General features: G+C 50.5%; 1 long non-coding RNA gene across 1 annotated transcript in view; it reads right to left on the bottom strand.

The window, feature by feature from the left end:
• Positions 1–4,596: 4,596 nt before the first annotated feature.
• Positions 4,597–17,585, bottom strand: part of LOC144719500 (uncharacterized) — a 44,283-nt gene continuing 31,294 nt past the window's right edge. Inside the window, exon 2 of the long non-coding RNA XR_013585606.1 lies at positions 4,597–5,626. This is a non-coding gene — a long non-coding RNA (uncharacterized LOC144719500). The remainder of the gene's footprint in view (positions 5,627–17,585) is intronic.

The following is a 17,585-nucleotide window of genomic DNA, read 5'->3' on the forward strand; positions in this document are numbered from 1 at the left end:
CAGATTGGCAGCTTGACCTACTGCGGCGACGCAGCTGCGGCTTGCCACGTGAGACGTTAGTCTGCCAGTAGGGGGCGATGTTGATTTTGGTTATTGCGATATTTGTAATTTGCGAGTACACTCGATATTTATATGTTTCCCCTCCACATTTCACAAACACATGAAATGTTAACTTAAGCAATAAAATAACCCAACAGGATGAAGTTTAATAAAATATTGCGTCACATTTTAAAACGTGACACATTATTTTGACACATGGTATGGCTCACATTTTAAATGTGACACAAGGTATGGCTCAAAAGCAGGCACATTCATATTGGCTAAACCACGACTACAATGTATTCGTTAGCTACTGAGGTAGGAGCCGCTGGTGTTTATATGACATTATTTACTATTGTTCTACGTACGAAAATCATCCTGCTATAAGGAACAGGACGTTTTACTCTTGGGACGTAACACGAAATCCGAGGAACTTATTAAATTACACGGGCTACAATTTGTATTTAACAAACCAGATTAAATTGATGGCAATTTCTTCATGGAGTGGAGCGGTGGTGCATTCACTAGCTCACTACCCTGTGAACCTCGTAATATCATTCGATTGCCGGCCACGGCAAACATCAGTGGCGAGTGATATTTGAAACCGGTCATGGGATGCTCCCCTCACCCTCCACCCCTTCACCAACCCCGCAGTGACCAGTGTGGTGAAGTATGGCCAAACAAGGCATGGGAATTTAGTAATACAATTTGGTCTCGATTACACAACATTCATCCTGGCAAGGCGTGCGTCTGTAACCGTGGGAGTCATATCCATCTGTAACCGTTGCAAGGCTTTCATCTGTAACTGTTCACCTGAGGACGGCTGCTTGCGTTGTGGCCGAAACGTCGTGAGAATTATTTTATTATGTTTTATTTTATTATTTTATTATTTGCCTTCTACGTGACTTTACCGAAAGAACCAAGAAGATGAATCCCTGCAGTCACGAGAGCATTACATCGAAATTTAACCGTGGCAGATTTTGTTGCGCTTGCGTCTGTAACCGAGGCGGGCGTGGGTTCCGCAACCGTGGCAGGCCGTGGCAGGCCGTGGCAGGAGGAATCGAGGCGGCACGCTGGGTGGAAGCCTTTGCAGTCATTAAGTGTTTTCAAGCCATTACTGGGGGAGCCTCCCGTGCCCGCGACCTCCTCACCCCGCACTTCCCCCCCACGCTCCCCCCCCCCCACGTAACTGCTTCCAATTAAAAGGGGATATTTTTTAAAGGGGAATGTGGGGTCTTTTTTTTTCCAAACGGAAAAAAAATCCCGAGCGCGCACGTGATGAGAGCCGAGGAGCGAACGCTGCGCTGGGGACACGTGGAGGTGGTGGGAGTTGCGGAGATTCGGAGATGACATTGTAGATGTGGAGGAAATATTTGAGGTGGGGAAATGAGATGGGGTTTGGGGAGATGAGAATATGCCAAGGATGAGCGGGAGATGGGGGAGATGTAGACGTGGAGATGGGGGGAGGTGGGGGGGGGGTAGGAGATGAGATGGGAGATGTGGAGGCAATATATGGGCTGGGAGACGAGGTGAGAGATGAGTTTGGAGATGGCAAGGTGCTCTATGGGGACATGGAATGAGTAGGTGGGAGACGCGGGAGGTTTTAGTTGTGGAGGTGATATGAGGGGTGGGAGATGAGGTGGAAGATGGGGTGAGAGACTTGTCGATGTCTTTGTATTTTGAATGGTAGCGCCTCTAGTGGTTGGAGAGGTCACAAGTACAATTTTCCTCAACATAATTTATGACAATTTGTCATTCCACTTAAAGAAGGCCCCTTACGCCATGTTATTCACATCCCTTGTTTTAACCATACTTCACCATGCTGGTCAGTGCACGTTTTGAAAGGAGGGCGGGTTCAGATAGCACTCGCCACTGCTGATTTATTACAGAACGAAAAGATGTTCATCTCACCTGCATTTGAATTTGAGTTCACTCTCTCTCTCTCAACGTTGACATTGTGCGTTTGGGCCACCGACTGCTTAAAAAAAAAAACGTCGAAGTATGGTTGCCAACCATCCCGGATTGTCCGGGAATCTCTACCAAAATTGGTATCAATCTCCGGGCGACTATTGCAAGCAATCCGGGAGATTTTAATAATAAAATATCTTAAGAAAATAAAACAATAGAAAATGTCCCGGAATAGCTTCGGTCAGTGTTGGCAACCCGAGTCGAGAGCCAGGAACACAACGATGATGTGCCTGGTTTGCACACAGACGCACATTTGCCATTCAACTTGTGTTACAAGAAATACATTTTCTTTTACACCGGTTTGTTTGTGCATTATTTTCGCATTTTCCTAGAATGAGGTTATTTTTGCTCCGTTTTGTCATTTGCTTAAATTTTTGTCCGTTATTTTATAGTTTTTTGGTCATTTTGGTGACACGATAAGCTTCCGGCCATGTTTGCCGGAGGCTTATCCTGGTCTCTTTTCAGTTCTCTCCTGGTCAATGAAATGAACCTGAACTGGTAGCATTTCTGTGCACATGGCCTTAGTCATGTAGTTCTTTGCTGGTGGGATTGGTGGATCGTACCGAGATCATTTGTGCGAGACCAGCGTGGAACGATGACAATTTCCTCCCACTGCTGCTTTGAAGAAACTAGAGCTGGGTTGATTTATCAATGAAGTTCTATCACGCCACATTGTAATCAACTGCTTTATCTAAACCAGTGGTTCTCAGCCTGGGTTCGATCGAACCCCAGGGGTTCGGTGAGTCAGTCTCAGGGGTTCAGCGGAGGTTAAGACACACACCCGACTCATATGATTGTGCACCAGTAAAACATATACCTATGTTTTGAATTTGAAAAAAATCATATTTTATTTTTCCAATTAATAAGGGTTCGGTGAATGTGCATATGAAACTGGTGGGGTTCGGTACCTCCAAAAAGGTTAAGAACCACTGATCTAAACGGTGATCAGACGTCCTTACACACTTTACCCCACTGCACTTGACCTGCCAGTCGACCGTAGTGAACTTTTATTTTGCCGGACAGCGGTGCGCTCTCGTGTAAAATGCAGATGACTTTTTTCTAAAACTTATTTTTGTGCTATAAGATTGGTCGAGTGATGCAACCGAAAATCGGTAAACGATTAATGAATTGTATTGACCAAGAGAGTCACAGCCATGGGTATAGATGTGTGTGATGTGAGCTAAATGGATAGACATTTCAACATATGACCTTTTGTTTGCACCAATAGAAACGGCAACTTTTTGAGAGTTGCAATGGACATTGTCTTTATAATGGCAGTTGCACAACTGGAATACAACTGGGAAAAGGAGAAAACTATACTTGAAAAACACCGTCCCAATGTTCTACTACTTGTTAACGTTGGTATTAAAACTGAAAAGCCATTCCATAATGTTTGCAAAACCGGCAAAAAAAGTTCTCCCACGTTTCTGCTGATTAAAGAAATTGCCGAATTTAATTCAGAGCAGTACTTGTTAAAACCCAGTCACACTATTACCTCTTTCCACTATAACAACCGAGCCGTGCCAGGGTCACGCAAAAACCATTCCGGCATTTCGCAAGAGGTGCCAGGTTGTTCTTACACCGCCAAAGCTGAGCAGCGCTGCCGACAGCACACGCCAATGAAGAAGTCGAGGCACAAGTAGATTACGTGGTGACGGCAGAGTGGTAAAGTTGGGTCCTAACTAATGTCCCACGTAATGAATGTCATTAGCCCCACCTCTGGCCCTGCTTGGCCCCGAGCCAGATTCAGATGTCTTGTGAGGCCAACGTACAGCATACTCTCAGTTCTTTCGGTAAAGTCACGTAGGTAAAAAAAATGAAATTAAAATTAATAAAAAATAAAATAATAAAATCACGACGTTTCGGAGGCAACACAAGTCTCCGTCATCAGGTTGGACCGTCACAGCCAGATTTGCTGCACCACTTGATGTGATGCATCAAATCTGGCTGTGACGGTCCCACCTGATGACGGAGACTTGTGTTGCCGCCGAAACATCGTGATTTTATTATTTTTATTAATTTTAATTTCATTTTTTTTTACCTACGTGACTTTACCGGAAGAACTGAGAGTATGAATCCTTGCAGTCACGAAAGCTTCAAATCTAGAATCAACGTACAGCAGTTACAACCCAATTTACGTCAGGGATGCTGTTCTGAAAGATGCGACAAATATCGAAATGGCGTAAATCAAAGCAATAATATATTGTATTCTTTAGTATTGTACATTTCTTTACGCGCGACGCAAAGCAGTTCGTGTACAGGGTAGGTGGAGGTGAAGGCTGAAGCGACGGATACAAGAAAGGACGAATGATGCTGTCAGCGACATAAGTGTGGGTTGAGGCCACGAAAATCAGGTCGTGGTGTTAATAAAGCGACAATGTACTTGCGAAACGATGTGAAAGGGAGAGACATAAATCGAGGTATTACTTCACCACCATTTGGTCCTGGCCGCGGTACATTAGATAGGCAGTGGAAAACCACCGTACCACCAGGGCCCTGGGCTGGAGGGGCTCGGATGTGCCAGTGGAAGTCAAGTATTCGTTTCCCAGACAGAACATTGGTGTAAATAATCCCTCTTGAAACACTCTGTAGGTTGAAAATGTATGCTTTTATTGCACCAAAACATGAAACATATTGCAAACAAAAATCAAAGATATTGCACGAACATATTAAACTGTAACACCAAGAAACGTTATCAATATATTAATGGATGATTGGCAATTACTTACCCAGGAAAGTCTCAGCGAATCTCAAAACTCTTTGCTGGAGGGGCCCCGGTATTGGAAATTTTGGCCAGTTTCATTCATGAGCGTGTTGCTTTGTCGAGAAACTGAAAACCCCCCTAATTATATGAACTTTCACGAATAGATTTAAGCCTAAAATGTTTAACATGTCGCACGTCATTGGCTGTCGCGGTGATACGAAGCCCTCAGTCAATCCACTGCTGGATGACGGCCTCCCAACGCTGCCCCAGTAAAGGGAGTATTTGATCGCACTGGTAGGCGCCGGTTGGTGGCGGTGGTACCCATGACTGGCCTCGGATATCACTCGCCACCGATGTCTGCCATGGCCAGAAACCAGAGCGCAGTGTGCTACCCATTTTGCCACCGCTCCACCCCAACGCATCATGACATCCAACAGTGGATGCTCATTCGGGGCCAGTGTGTCCTGGCCCGACTAGAGGAAAAACAAGACGACGAAATGACGCAAATTATACTTACCTGCACATTTTTTAAGTTTATAAACAGCACATTACGTAAGCCGCACAAGTGGTGCCTGTGTTTCTGTCGCTGACGAGTAAACGGGCCACACGTGGTAATCGGCCCAGAGCCTCCTGCTCCAGGCCTCCAGGAACCTCTGGGCAGGAAAGGCCATTAAAGGAAGGGCACGCCACCACCCCCCTCCTCCTCCTACCCCCTCCATCCCCCTGCCCCATCGCCCCCCCCCCCCGTCCGGCACAGGGAAGCAAGGCCAGAGTCAGAGGGAAGCAGCGCTCGATGGTAAAACGGAGCTCGTGCCGTGGAGCCGAAGCGCCATCGTGTTGGTTTCGCTGCTGCCGGAGTCCAGGCCAGTTCCGTGCGGAGTCCATCTCGGGTTGTGGAGAGCATCCACGACAGAGCTGGAAGAGGGGGGAAAAGGAGACATTTGATAAATGTTCTACCAGTAAAATAATACTGTGGGTGCGGCCGTGGTGAAGCGGTCAGCGCACTGGACTTGCAATCCAGAGGGTCGTCGGTTCGATTCCATCTCTCGGCACAGCAGTTGAAATCACCCCCACCCCTCGCCCCGGAGTAAACAGGTACACACCGCAGCCAGAGGAGCGGAACGTCGCGGTTTGGTGGGGTAGAGTGTGGGTACTGCCACCTCTTCCAATGTACGTGTACGTATGTTGAACTTCCGCCACCAGTGACGTGAGCAAGAAATTGCAGCGCTGCATCTTTACCTTTTCAATATTACTGCATCCAAGTTTTTTCGAAGAAAGAACCAAACCACAACGTAATACACAGATCACCATTGCAATGTTATAGTCCATAGTAAAAGTCTATCATTTGGCATCCTAAGGATTGTAATGGTGTAACTATTCACCTGACTGGCGATTTTATTATCACACATGGAGGAGGAGGTCATATGAACCAGTTACATACGACATATATACAAATAAAAACATAAATTCCGTATACGTAGCCATCGTGAGCTTAAGAACACGAATCAATGCATCATTACTCTCCCCCCATGGCAAACGTTACATTTTCTCCGATTTGTCTCTAAAAATGTACCCGGCAGTCACAACAACATCACGAGTGGGGGAAAACCGCCAAGGCAATTAATTTGCAGTAAACTCATCACACTGTGAACCCAGTCCGATGCATCAAGAAATTTCTGAAAATAATAATTCTATCGATTGACTGAAGCCCGAGCCGAATCTGAGGACTCTTTCAGCAGGGTCCTGTTTCATTCAGATCTTTTGCTCACGTGGGAGCAACCAGAGAAAACCCACGGCCGCATGCACGAGGTGATAACCCATCAAGGTCCCACACAAACAGATTTAATAATCTGTCGCTGATTCTAGATTTGAAGCTATCGTGACTGCAAGGATTCATATTCTTAGTTTTTTAGGTAAAGTCACGTAGGTAAAAAATTCAAATTAATAAAAGTAAAATAAAAATAAAAATCACGACGTTTCGGAGGCAACACAAGCCTCCGTCTTCAGGTGGAACCGTCACAGCACGATAGCCGTATCAAGTGAGAGAAATTCCAAGAAAACAGGTTGAGGGTGGGAGGCGCCAAGGTAGGCCCTGAATATTATTTAACTTTTATTAATTTAAATTTTTTACCTACGTGACTTTACCGAAAAAATCTAAGAATATGAATCTGCCGCTTGCTCTACTGCGCGTGTATTCTCGCCGTCTCGCCACACGTCTCTCTCGCTGCGTTTTCCCGTCATGCCGCCCTCCCCCCCCCCCATGCCTTCAAACTAAACCGGAAGTATTACATGTGACACTGTGACAACGATGCCGCCCCCCCCCCAAAAAAGGGGCCCAGGGCGATCGCCCCGATTGGCCATACCCTGGGGGCAAACTCTGCGTGCCGCGCGCCGCTGGGCACAACGCGTCCGCCGTTTCAGCTCAACGTGCCGACAGGTTCTTCGGCAAGCGAATTGAAGCTCCCAGCGCGCCGGAACGTAGCGACTTGCGCGCGCTCACAGACACACGGCGCGCGGTACGTGGGTACGACCCCCTCCACCCCCCACCTCCACCACGCCGGAGAGAGCTACGACCGTGGCACTGGGTCCATCCGCCGGGCGCCTCGCTTCCCCCGAGACTGTGGACCGCACGAGCCGGCGCCGTCGTCGTCATCGTCGTTGTCGTAGCAGCGAGCGACACCGTCAGTTGTTTTTTTATTTCGATTTAAAGCTTTCGTGACTGCAGGGATTCATCTTCTTGGTTCTTTCGGTAAAGTCACGTAGAAGGGAAATAATAAAATAATAAAAATAAAACATAATAAAATACATTTCCATTTAAAGCTTTCGTGACTGCAGGGATTCATCTTCTTGGTTATTTCGGTAAAGTCACGTAGAAGGGAAATAATAAAATAATAAAAATAAAACATAATAAAATACATTTCGATTTAAAGCTTTCGTGACTGCAGGGATTCATCTTCTTGCTTCTTTCGGTAAAGTCACGTAGAAGGGAAATAATAAAATAATAAAAATAAAACATAATAAAATACATTTCGATTTAAAGCTTTCGTGACTGCAGGGATTCATCTTCTTGGTTCTTTCGGTAAAGTCACGTAGAAGGGAAGTAATAAAATAATAAAAATAAAACATAATAAAATAATTATGTTTTTTTTACTCAACGCGAGCCAGATACAAAGCGGCCATCGCCGAACGGAGGGGGCGCGGGGGATGGGGGGGGGGGAACAAAAGCTCCGCGAACAGCAGCCCGAGTTCGGCGCGACAGGGCCCAGCGTAAGGGGGTCACAGCTGGTCTCACTGCCCCGCACCCAGGTGGGGGACCACCAGCGGGCACGTGGAGGTTTGTACAGGGACGGGGGAAAGGGGTAAGGGGGGGGGAGATAGGGACAGGGGGGGGGACGATAGGGACAGGGGGGGGGGGAGAAGGGGAGGACACCAGCCCACCAGCCCGTCAGTTATTGAGAGCGCTGCTTCATTGAGCTTCCCTCTTGTAAAACAATAAAATATGGCAGAAGCCCACGATTGTGCGCCACCGGAATATCTCCCCGTGTGGGGAGAGGGGGGCAGTGGAAACAGCGGTGCCGCACGAAACGCACGTTTCATAGAGTAGCTTTGCGAACAAAATGCCAAGAGCGCAGTCACACAAAGGTTCAAATACACTCCTGTTCACAAACAACACTTGATTTTTTATCCGCTGCTAGATGAGGCGGTAGGGTAAGCGGGAGGGGGTGCGGGCGGGTGGGGCGGGGCCAAGGAAATGGTGCAGAACCTCACGTTTTTATTAATGACTCGTGACATGTTGACCCTGGGACAATCTTATTGGACGAACAATGTCCATTATTTACCGAGGAAAGCCTCACCGAGTCTCAATACTTTCTTCAGGAGAGCGCTGCATCTGGGATGTTGGGCCAATGCCATGAACGAGGATGTGGCTTCGTCGTCATCACCCCGATCCATGGACAGATAGCTCGCCTGTATCGTCATTTGTTTCCACTTGACATGGGAGGAAGTTATAGGAGCCTTAAAAATTTAACCCGTAAAAACAAAGTTTTTCACTATAAATCCTTTATATGCGTGGCGTCTAGAGTCCTCTCGTCCTCTGGCTTGAGATGGCTGCAACCTATGGGTCAGATGATTGCCTGCCACCATTAAGCAATTGGTAATTAAATATTTAAAAAAAATTCCTAAAATGTCAGCTCGATTGGATCACGGGAAGTGGGTTAAAAAACGACCGAAAGATTTGCACAGTCGTAAGCAAGCAAGCAAGCGAACTTAATATAAAGGATTTAAAAATACCCCCCAGCATGCACAAGCGAGAGGACAGCACTGGAGGCCCCACACAGATGGATTCAGGAATCCATTTTCTCTACTGCCGTGTCCCGGCCACCTCGCGGGGAGGAAGCGATGGAAGAATGATGAGGAGGGAGGGCAGTAGTGCAATAACGCTCGTGGCGAGGACAGACCGCATGTGATAGTATTGTACACGCCGCGTGTACACCGTGTACACGGACAACAACACTGGCTTTATTTACTCTTTACTCTTACGCATTGGTACGAGTGGCGGCAGCAAACCTGTTAGAGACGAGAGCTCATCCTCGTTCGGTTCAAATCCTGCACTCCGAGGCCTTCTAGGATGGATCAACGAAAAACGAGTAAATACAAAAGTTCGTTAAAAAAAAATACCCGCGCATAAATAAAACCCGTGTGTGAAGCGGTCGAACCCAACGGGTTTTTTGTTTTTATTGTTGTTGAGCGGTCACTTTTCTTTGTAAAGGAGGAGCATTTTTCCATAAAAAAAAGGAAAAAAAACACACAAAAGGATACCTTCCAATAGTTTTGGAGGGCAAAGGTCAGCTGCCCGGGTTTGTGACCCGGTCACATCAAAGGCTCCCAAGGAGCCGAGCGGGGCCGACTCGGAGCGAGAGAGGCACGGACGAGGGAGACGCGAAACAACAAGGGAGGTACGACGGGAACACCGGACACGAGAGAGAAACGAGAGGGAGACACCGCACAACAGAGACACGCAAGACACGGGGGGGGGGGGGGGGGGGCTCAAGCTGCGCCACGGTCACCGTGGCACGCGGGCGCTAATCTGGTACTAGATTCCAAAATGGCCACGCTAACCCACCGAAGCCATTGAGAGCCCAACCAACGTCCAACCCTACGACCTCACCCCGCTCCCCCCCCCCGCCACCCCCTTGCATCCGGCACCCACAGTGTCAGTGGCGGCGACGGCATCATCAGCATCATCAGCATCTCTGGGGGCGCCCCCCCCCACCACCCTCTCACACCCGACCCCATTGCCCCGCCTCTGTTCCCCACCAGGTTCCCACACAATCCAGCATTCCGCTCCTGTGAACTTTCGCACACAAGTATCCCGGGCAAGGGGATTACAGGATTAGTGCCGCATCCCGCACGCTAATGGACCGACGGCTGGAATGTGGTGGCTGTGGGGAGTAGGGGGGGGGGGCTGTGGATTGGGGGGGGGGGGCAGGGCCTGGGGGGGGGGGGGCACGGCTCCCTGCTCCGTACGTGCATTGGCCCCGTTGCCCTCCCGCTTCCCGGTCTTTAATTGTGGTGGAAAAACGCATTTCTCTCCCAACGGATATTTCCAAACGCTGTTGTAGCTTTCCGCCCTGACCAACTTCCTGCACCCGTGCCGGTTCCATCCCTGAGACATTAGCCCTCTAATTGAATCACCCCGGAATGTGTTCGGCACAAGGTGGTCAGGAAGCGCTAAAAATAATATATTTGGGTGCGTAGTTTTTTTCCCCTCTCCACCCGCCCCCGACCCCCAGTTTATTTGCGAGCGTGCTATTGGTATCGTGTCGCCCGATGGAGAATCCATGACAGAGCTCCCGCAAGAGCAGCGCATCATCATCCCACGTGTTAAAGACTGGTCCGTGGAAGGATATACCGTAGATATAGTTCCGAGACCCCCCCCTTTCAAGAGGAGTTGTTTTTTTAATCCACACGAGCAGCACGCGTTCTCCCAGGTGCCCTGCTGCAGATAAAATGTGGGCGTGTCTCTGGTGGCACTCAAGCCAAATATGTTGACGCTTTGAATCTAAAACTGTAAATTAGGCAAATTAAGGTAATACCAACGTGTTTTGAGGTTAACTTTTTTGCGTGTGTGCAATTATTGGTAGACACTTAACTATCCTCTAGTTTTCCCTTCCAGACTCACGATGCAGAGGCCACAGCTCGGTTGAAGAACGAAATCAGCCATTTGCTCCACAGTCGCTCGCTCGCTGGCGATCAGTCACCTCCTCAAATGCTCCCACCACCTTCAGTCACTCCTCTCCAATAATGCCACTTATAATCGATTATCTCGACCGTGTCCGGGACCCGGTGGTTTACCTGGCCGACTGCCTGGGGTGGCAAGATGTTAACTCCCTCGCCTGGTATACAGGAAGTCTGACGCCTGTTGAATATTCCGAGTTTGCGTGTTCTCTCTCCCCGTATTTGGCTGCTATAAATTTCCACTTCGTAAGCCACATTGTTGAGCTATCATTTGTGTTCAGGTCGCTTCTGACAAAGAGCCATATAGCTCAGTGGGCTTTACCTGGTAAAATAAAATAGCTTAGTGAGTTTTAGTTTCCTCTCATCCACACCATGCTCACCCACCGCACTGTAGATCACTAAACTCTTCACTCACTCACCCACTCACCCACCCACCCGCCCATCCCACCCGCTTCACTTTCCGCTTCTTCCCTCGCTCTGCTCGACCTCGGAAATTCCCTCTGCCATCCGTTCTTTTCCCAAGTTACTGCAACCTTGCGCAACTCAAGAAAGGTCTCAACTCTCACCTGGTACACCATCAATGTCGCTGGGAGTTGCTGGCCGTGGAGCATTCTGGGGCATTTTAGCCCCGTGCTCAGCGACCGAGATGAACAAGAAGATCGAGGGCCTTCCCGTGCGAAGAGCAGGAGGTGGTGGAGGAGGAGGAGACTTCAGAAGGCTTCCCGAGGGAGATGCAGGAACGCGTCGACGATGCTGCCGAACCGAACCGATGCCCTTTTTCAACATTGCACTGCTCGCTCTGCTCACAGCGGTGCGACGTTGAAAGGGCATCGGGTCGTCCGTCGCGGTCGACGTTGGAACGACGCGAAACCCCAGGAGAGAGTTGCGCGCGCGCGCGGGACAAAGACACGGCCGGGCAGTAAGCGCGTTTGCCTCCTTGTCGAAGAGGTTCTCCGTCTGAGCCATAAGCATTGCGGCGCATTTGCGACAGGCGGTAGAGCGTCAAGGAGCAAAAACCATCACGCAAACTCCGGTCATCCTCGCCGCGGCTTTTGGCCAACCATCGAACGAAAGACGGTCACTGCATTGCACACTTTCAGATGTGCTAAAATGAAAACGAATTTCTTCAAAACTTATTTTTGTGTTTAAGTTTGTTGTCCTTCCCACCCCCCCCACCCGGACCTCCGATGAGCACAGTTGGCTACATGCGAAAGAAGTTCAACAAATATACAGCCTTGTGCTATGGGAATGGGACTGTCACAAAGGCGCAAGACGTTTCACAGACATAGCCGCAGTAGGGAATGACGATTGCGATCATTTCTTCCCAACGAAGTAATCTGTAGGCAAGTAAAAAAATTGGCAACATTTTAGACCGCGATGTTGACGCACATGCCGTAGTCTTTTTTTGTTTATACAACGTCAGGGCATCTTTAAACTTTTTTCTTCTTGGTTCTTTGTCTTATCGACAGACATGCTCTTCACCTGAGGACGGCTGCTTGCGTTGTGGCCGAAACGTCGTGAGAATTATTTTATTATGTTTTATTGTTATTATTTTATTACTTCCCTTCTACGTGACTTTACCGAAAGAACCAAGAAGATGAATCCCTGCAGTCACGAAAGCTTTAAATCGAAATTGTGGCATCTTTAAAGTTCACCGTGAAGGTGACGGTGCGCATTTCATGGTAAATGCAACCGCAGAGTATTAACCGGGGAAGCCACGGTGGCTCGGACCGCGAAGCTCTGCAACAAGCAGCAAGGTCTCCCTTGAAAAAGGGGACTTCTGCTCCCAACCCCCCCACCACCTGCTCTCAAACTAAAACGCCTCGATAGAAGAAAACATGCGCACCCCGGAAAAAAAAAGAGACTCTCCGCATCACGTTCCACGTGACCCCAACGGGAATCGCTAATTGTTCAACTTAACCGATTGACCAGTTGGCGGCGGCGTGGCCACAGAGCACGGGATATTATAACCACGTGTTATCTCGTTTCACGTAATACGTCATTATCAGCGGTCCTCACGACAAACATTTCCCTCGTCAGACTGTGACCTCCGCGGAGGAACGGCTTCCGGCGATCGCGTTGAGGACGACCCCGGGACCGCGGGGACTTGCCCGGGGTCCGACCCCCACCGTCTCGGATGATCCGTCTATACGACCCGTGCCGATCGCTAACCCCCGCCCGCCCGCTCCCCCCCCCACCTCCCGCGCCACGCTAACCATGCCGCAACTCGAGCCCCCTTGCCCACGCGACACGCGGTTGTAAGCAAAAGGGCTTCATTTCAGCCGGGCGCCTGTACGGTTCGACCTACCCATAAAAGATGTTCATGCCCAGCACATCACATTCAGTGTACCCTGTTGCCATCGACGTGGCGACTAGTCACGTGCCACCAGCGATGTCGGGGAAAATAATCGGCGATTCATTCCCCCCCCCGCACCGCCGCCCCCTGCCCTCCCAACCCCACCGCCGATACGATGAATTATCATTGCAATTCGACTTGACAAAAATCGGTCTCGTTCGTGTGGCGAGGTTTCCCCCCCCCCCCCCCCCCCGTTTCGTGTTGTGCGCTCAATTAGCCTCGACGCAACACAAGCAACCTAATTTGTGAATCGTTCAAAGAAACACGAATTTAACCATTTCTCACGACTCGACACACACGCACGCACGTGTTTTCGGGTGCATCGTCATCGCACGCCGACCAAAAAAAGTGAGCTGCGCGCACATTCCGTTTCACTGGACGAGGGGGGAAAGCCTCATAAGACTCATTTAGAGCACTTTGTGCCAAGCTAGGTGCACTATTTTCGAAGCCACAGGAAACGTGGGAAGACTCGCTGGCACAAAGTCACAGGCACCACCGGACCCAGCTGCCGCGGGTTAAGTGAGATGGGTGGTTAGCGAGCGCAGAAACGCACACGCGCCGAGCGGGACGCTTCCTCTGGACGAGCGCCTGGGGGACATTCTCGCGATTCCTCGGCGCATCGTGGGGCAGGAGGCTGGGGCCGTGTGGCCGCACTGGGGGGGGAGAGGGGCGGAGTGGCGGGGGGGTGCACGGCTCCGACTGGGAGAGTTTCCGCTCGCCCCGGCTCGCAATCGCGGCACAAGCCGTTGCGGACTTTCGACAGCGGCGCATCGCGCGTGCACACGCGCACACACACGTGCACACACGTGCACACACACACGCGCGCACGTGCACACACACGTGCACACACACACACGTACCCACACACACGTGCACACACACGCGCAAGCACACACATGTGCGCACGTGCACACACACGTGCACACACACACGTGCACACACACACGTGCACACACACACGCGCAAGCACACACACGCGCGCACGTGCGCGCACACACACACGCGCACACACACACGCGCACACACATACACGTGCACACACACGCGCGCACGCACACACACACACACACGTGCACACACACGTGCGCACACACGCGCGCACGCACTCGCGTCAGAATTCGTTCGTCGCGTTTTGTTTTATCGAGGTTTCATTCCAACGTCGAATTCATTTGCAAATTACAAATTGTAGATTTGGAATATGCGCACCTGGCATGAGCGTTTTCTCACCTAATGACCCACAGATCCACGTAGAAACAAATAAGCCTCACAGAGGCGCATAGATTCACTTAAGAGACAACGATGAACTGGAATGCTCTGACAGCGACTTCACCACGATCCAAATCGTATTTTGAGACGACAGAATCGCACAGAGACTCACGGGCTCACAGAGACGCAGAGACTCGCGATGAGACCAACTGAGAAATTCGAATCCGCTGGCAGTGGTCTCCACCAACGCTGCTTCTCGCACCCTCGTGTGCGGGGGGGGGGGCCCAACACCGACCGGCGCTAATCACCGATGGGTTCCCCCTGCACGCAGTCCTCGTCACCCGGGACTGGAAAACCCGGGACGGACTTTGCAGCGTCATTAACGTGGAGCCATCGTAACGCGTGAACGGTTCGCGGGGTGTCTGCAATGTCTCGTTGCCCCAATATTACCAGTGTCTGTCTGCGATGTTCGAGAGAAGGAAAGAGGAAAACGCTTCGGTTAAAATGGCGGTGTTGAAATGTTGACTACCTCGCCTGGTATACAGGATGTGGGTTCGATCCCGACCCTGACGCCTGCTGCGTATTTGGAGTTTGCGTGTGCTCGCCGTGGTCATGTAGATTTTTCTCCGGGTCCTCCGGTTTTTCCTTCCACATTTAGAAACGTGCGTTTAGAGTATTTGGCTGCTATACATTTCCAACATGATAAGCCACTTCGCTCGTGCTGTCACTGGCCACTTTGCGTCGTACGCCTTTGGGCCCGTGCTGCAATGCAAGTTAAAAAAACGATCCAAGTCTTTCTTAGTCTCTGTAATGGCAGACAGAGGTAATTTGACAGATACAGGATCATCATTGATGAGTCTTGAGAGTTGATTGAAGCTTTCCTGGGTAAATAAAAAAGTAACGACTGTCAAAATAATTACATTTGACAGCTCCTTGTCAATCCACTGCTGGATGAAGGCCTCCCTCGTGTCACTCACTAAGGATGTTTGACCATACTTCACCACACTGGTCGGTGCGGGTTTGGGAAACCCTGAACGAGTTCAGATTTCGATTTGTGACCGATGTTTACCAAGGCCAGGAATCAAACTCAGGTCATTGGGTTATTAGCGCAGTGCACCAACTACTGCGCCACCGCTCCCCCGGGCGCTCGCTCACTCGCATATTAAAATAAAAAAATAAACCACTTTGACTTTTCTTCTTGGTTCTTTCGGTAAAGTCACGTAGAAGGGAAATAAAAAAGTAATAAAAATAAAACATAATAAAATTATTCTCACGACGTTTTGACCACAACGCAAGCAGCCGTCCTCAGGTGAAGAACAGGGCTGTCGGAAAGACAGCGTCTGAATGAGCACCACCAGGCTTGGCAGCGTATATTTAAGCTGGGTTGGAGGGAGAAGAGCGCCTTGACAAAGTAATTTGCATATCAAGAGGAATTTAGCATATTTATGGGAAATGCAGATATGGGATTAGTCACTACTTGTGGAATGCGTAGGAGGTGGGGGGGGGTTTCAAAGTCATATTATGCCCGTGCATTACTGCCACCAAACGAGGCGGCGGTAACTAACACGCAGAGTCTCACGATAATCGGTCTCCCATCACAGGAACGGTCAGAATAAATTAAGATGAGATTTAGCGTGCGTGCGTGCGAGCGTGCGTGCGAGCGTGCGAGCGTGCGTGCGAGCGTGCGTGCGAGCGTGCGTGCGTGCGTGCGAGCGTGCGTGCGAGCGTGCGTGCGAGCGTGCGTGCCTGAGAGCAGGCCCCGTGGTGTCACCACCTCTCACTCCCAACCTCCTGGTGACACCGGAACATTTACCGCACCCTCTCCGATATTTGCACCGCATTTAACCATCGCCAGCCATGTCCCCGACGACGGAACCTTTCGTTGTTTGCAGTCCGCTGCTTCTCGCGGCTGGGGCCCGGGTTTGCGTGTCGCCGGAGAAGCAGGTGCGAATTTCACCCGGTAGTGGAGAGGGATGCGGGGGTGGGGGGTGACGATGGCAAAAAAATGTTGCCGCGATTGTCCGCCGATTTGCCCGTTTTCCCCACTGTAGATTGGGAGAAAACCGATTAGCTGCCACACATGAATTGGCAGCCAACACAAGGGATTGTGGCCGACGGAGGAGACCGATGACGGAATGCCAGCCAAAGGAGCGAACACGCCCATGAAGCGACGATAGCCACGGAGATGGAGAGTTGAGATCAGTTCCATGGGCAGGAGCGAGACAGATTGTGCAAACGCGGGACCGTGAGGGATGGCGACGGTGCGTGTGGGGCATTCAAACAGCGGTGGATAGACCATGGGCAACTGTGACGACGAAAATTAATTAACTTTGTCGGCATTAACCACGATAGATTTCTTAGCTCCTCAATTTTTCTTGATAGGTCAAATAGTATTCAGACGCAGGAGCGACACTAAAAACAGGTTGAACATTTTCCGAATCTCTCTCTCTCTCTCCAACCTAATCTTTACAACAATGAGCGTACTACCACTTTTTTTGTTGTTTAAATGCAGCTTCGATGACGCTGGCCAACCGACGTCACCAACCGCCGCGCTCTGCCCACCAGCGCCCACGCTCAGGGGGAAGCCCATTCATCAGCCAGCGCCTCGCCCCCCCCCCCCAACGCCACCACCTGTCCCCCTCCTGCCCAGAAATGGCCGTGCCCGGCCGAGTTCCTGCGCCCGGCGCCAGGGGCCGTGCCGTAACCTTCGCCGGCGCCGCCGCTGCCCATGTACGTCCCGTGCGCGTGAAGAGGAAGAAGATGCGATCCCCCCCTGATTCACAGATTCCGATCCCGTGACACGGGAGGCACTCCCGCTTTGAAACACGACGCGCTAAATATCGGGAGGGCGGGGGGGGGGGGTGGCACGGAGGACTGGGGAGGTTGGTGGGGGCGACGCTGTCATCTCCGCCATCATGTCAACAGTATCACGGGTGCCATCGTGGTGAGATGTTAACTACCTCGCCTGGTATGCAGGAGGTCGAGGGTTCGACCCCGACCCCGATGCTTAATGCATTTTCGGAGTTTGCATGTGCTCCCCGTGGCCGCGTGGATTTTTCTCCGGGTTCCCCGGTT

The sequence above is a fragment of the Lampetra planeri genome, chromosome 6 (assembly GCF_965212315.1).
Source record: "Lampetra planeri chromosome 6, kcLamPlan1.2.h2, whole genome shotgun sequence".
In the NCBI taxonomy this organism is placed as follows: domain Eukaryota; kingdom Metazoa; phylum Chordata; class Hyperoartia; order Petromyzontiformes; family Petromyzontidae; genus Lampetra; species Lampetra planeri.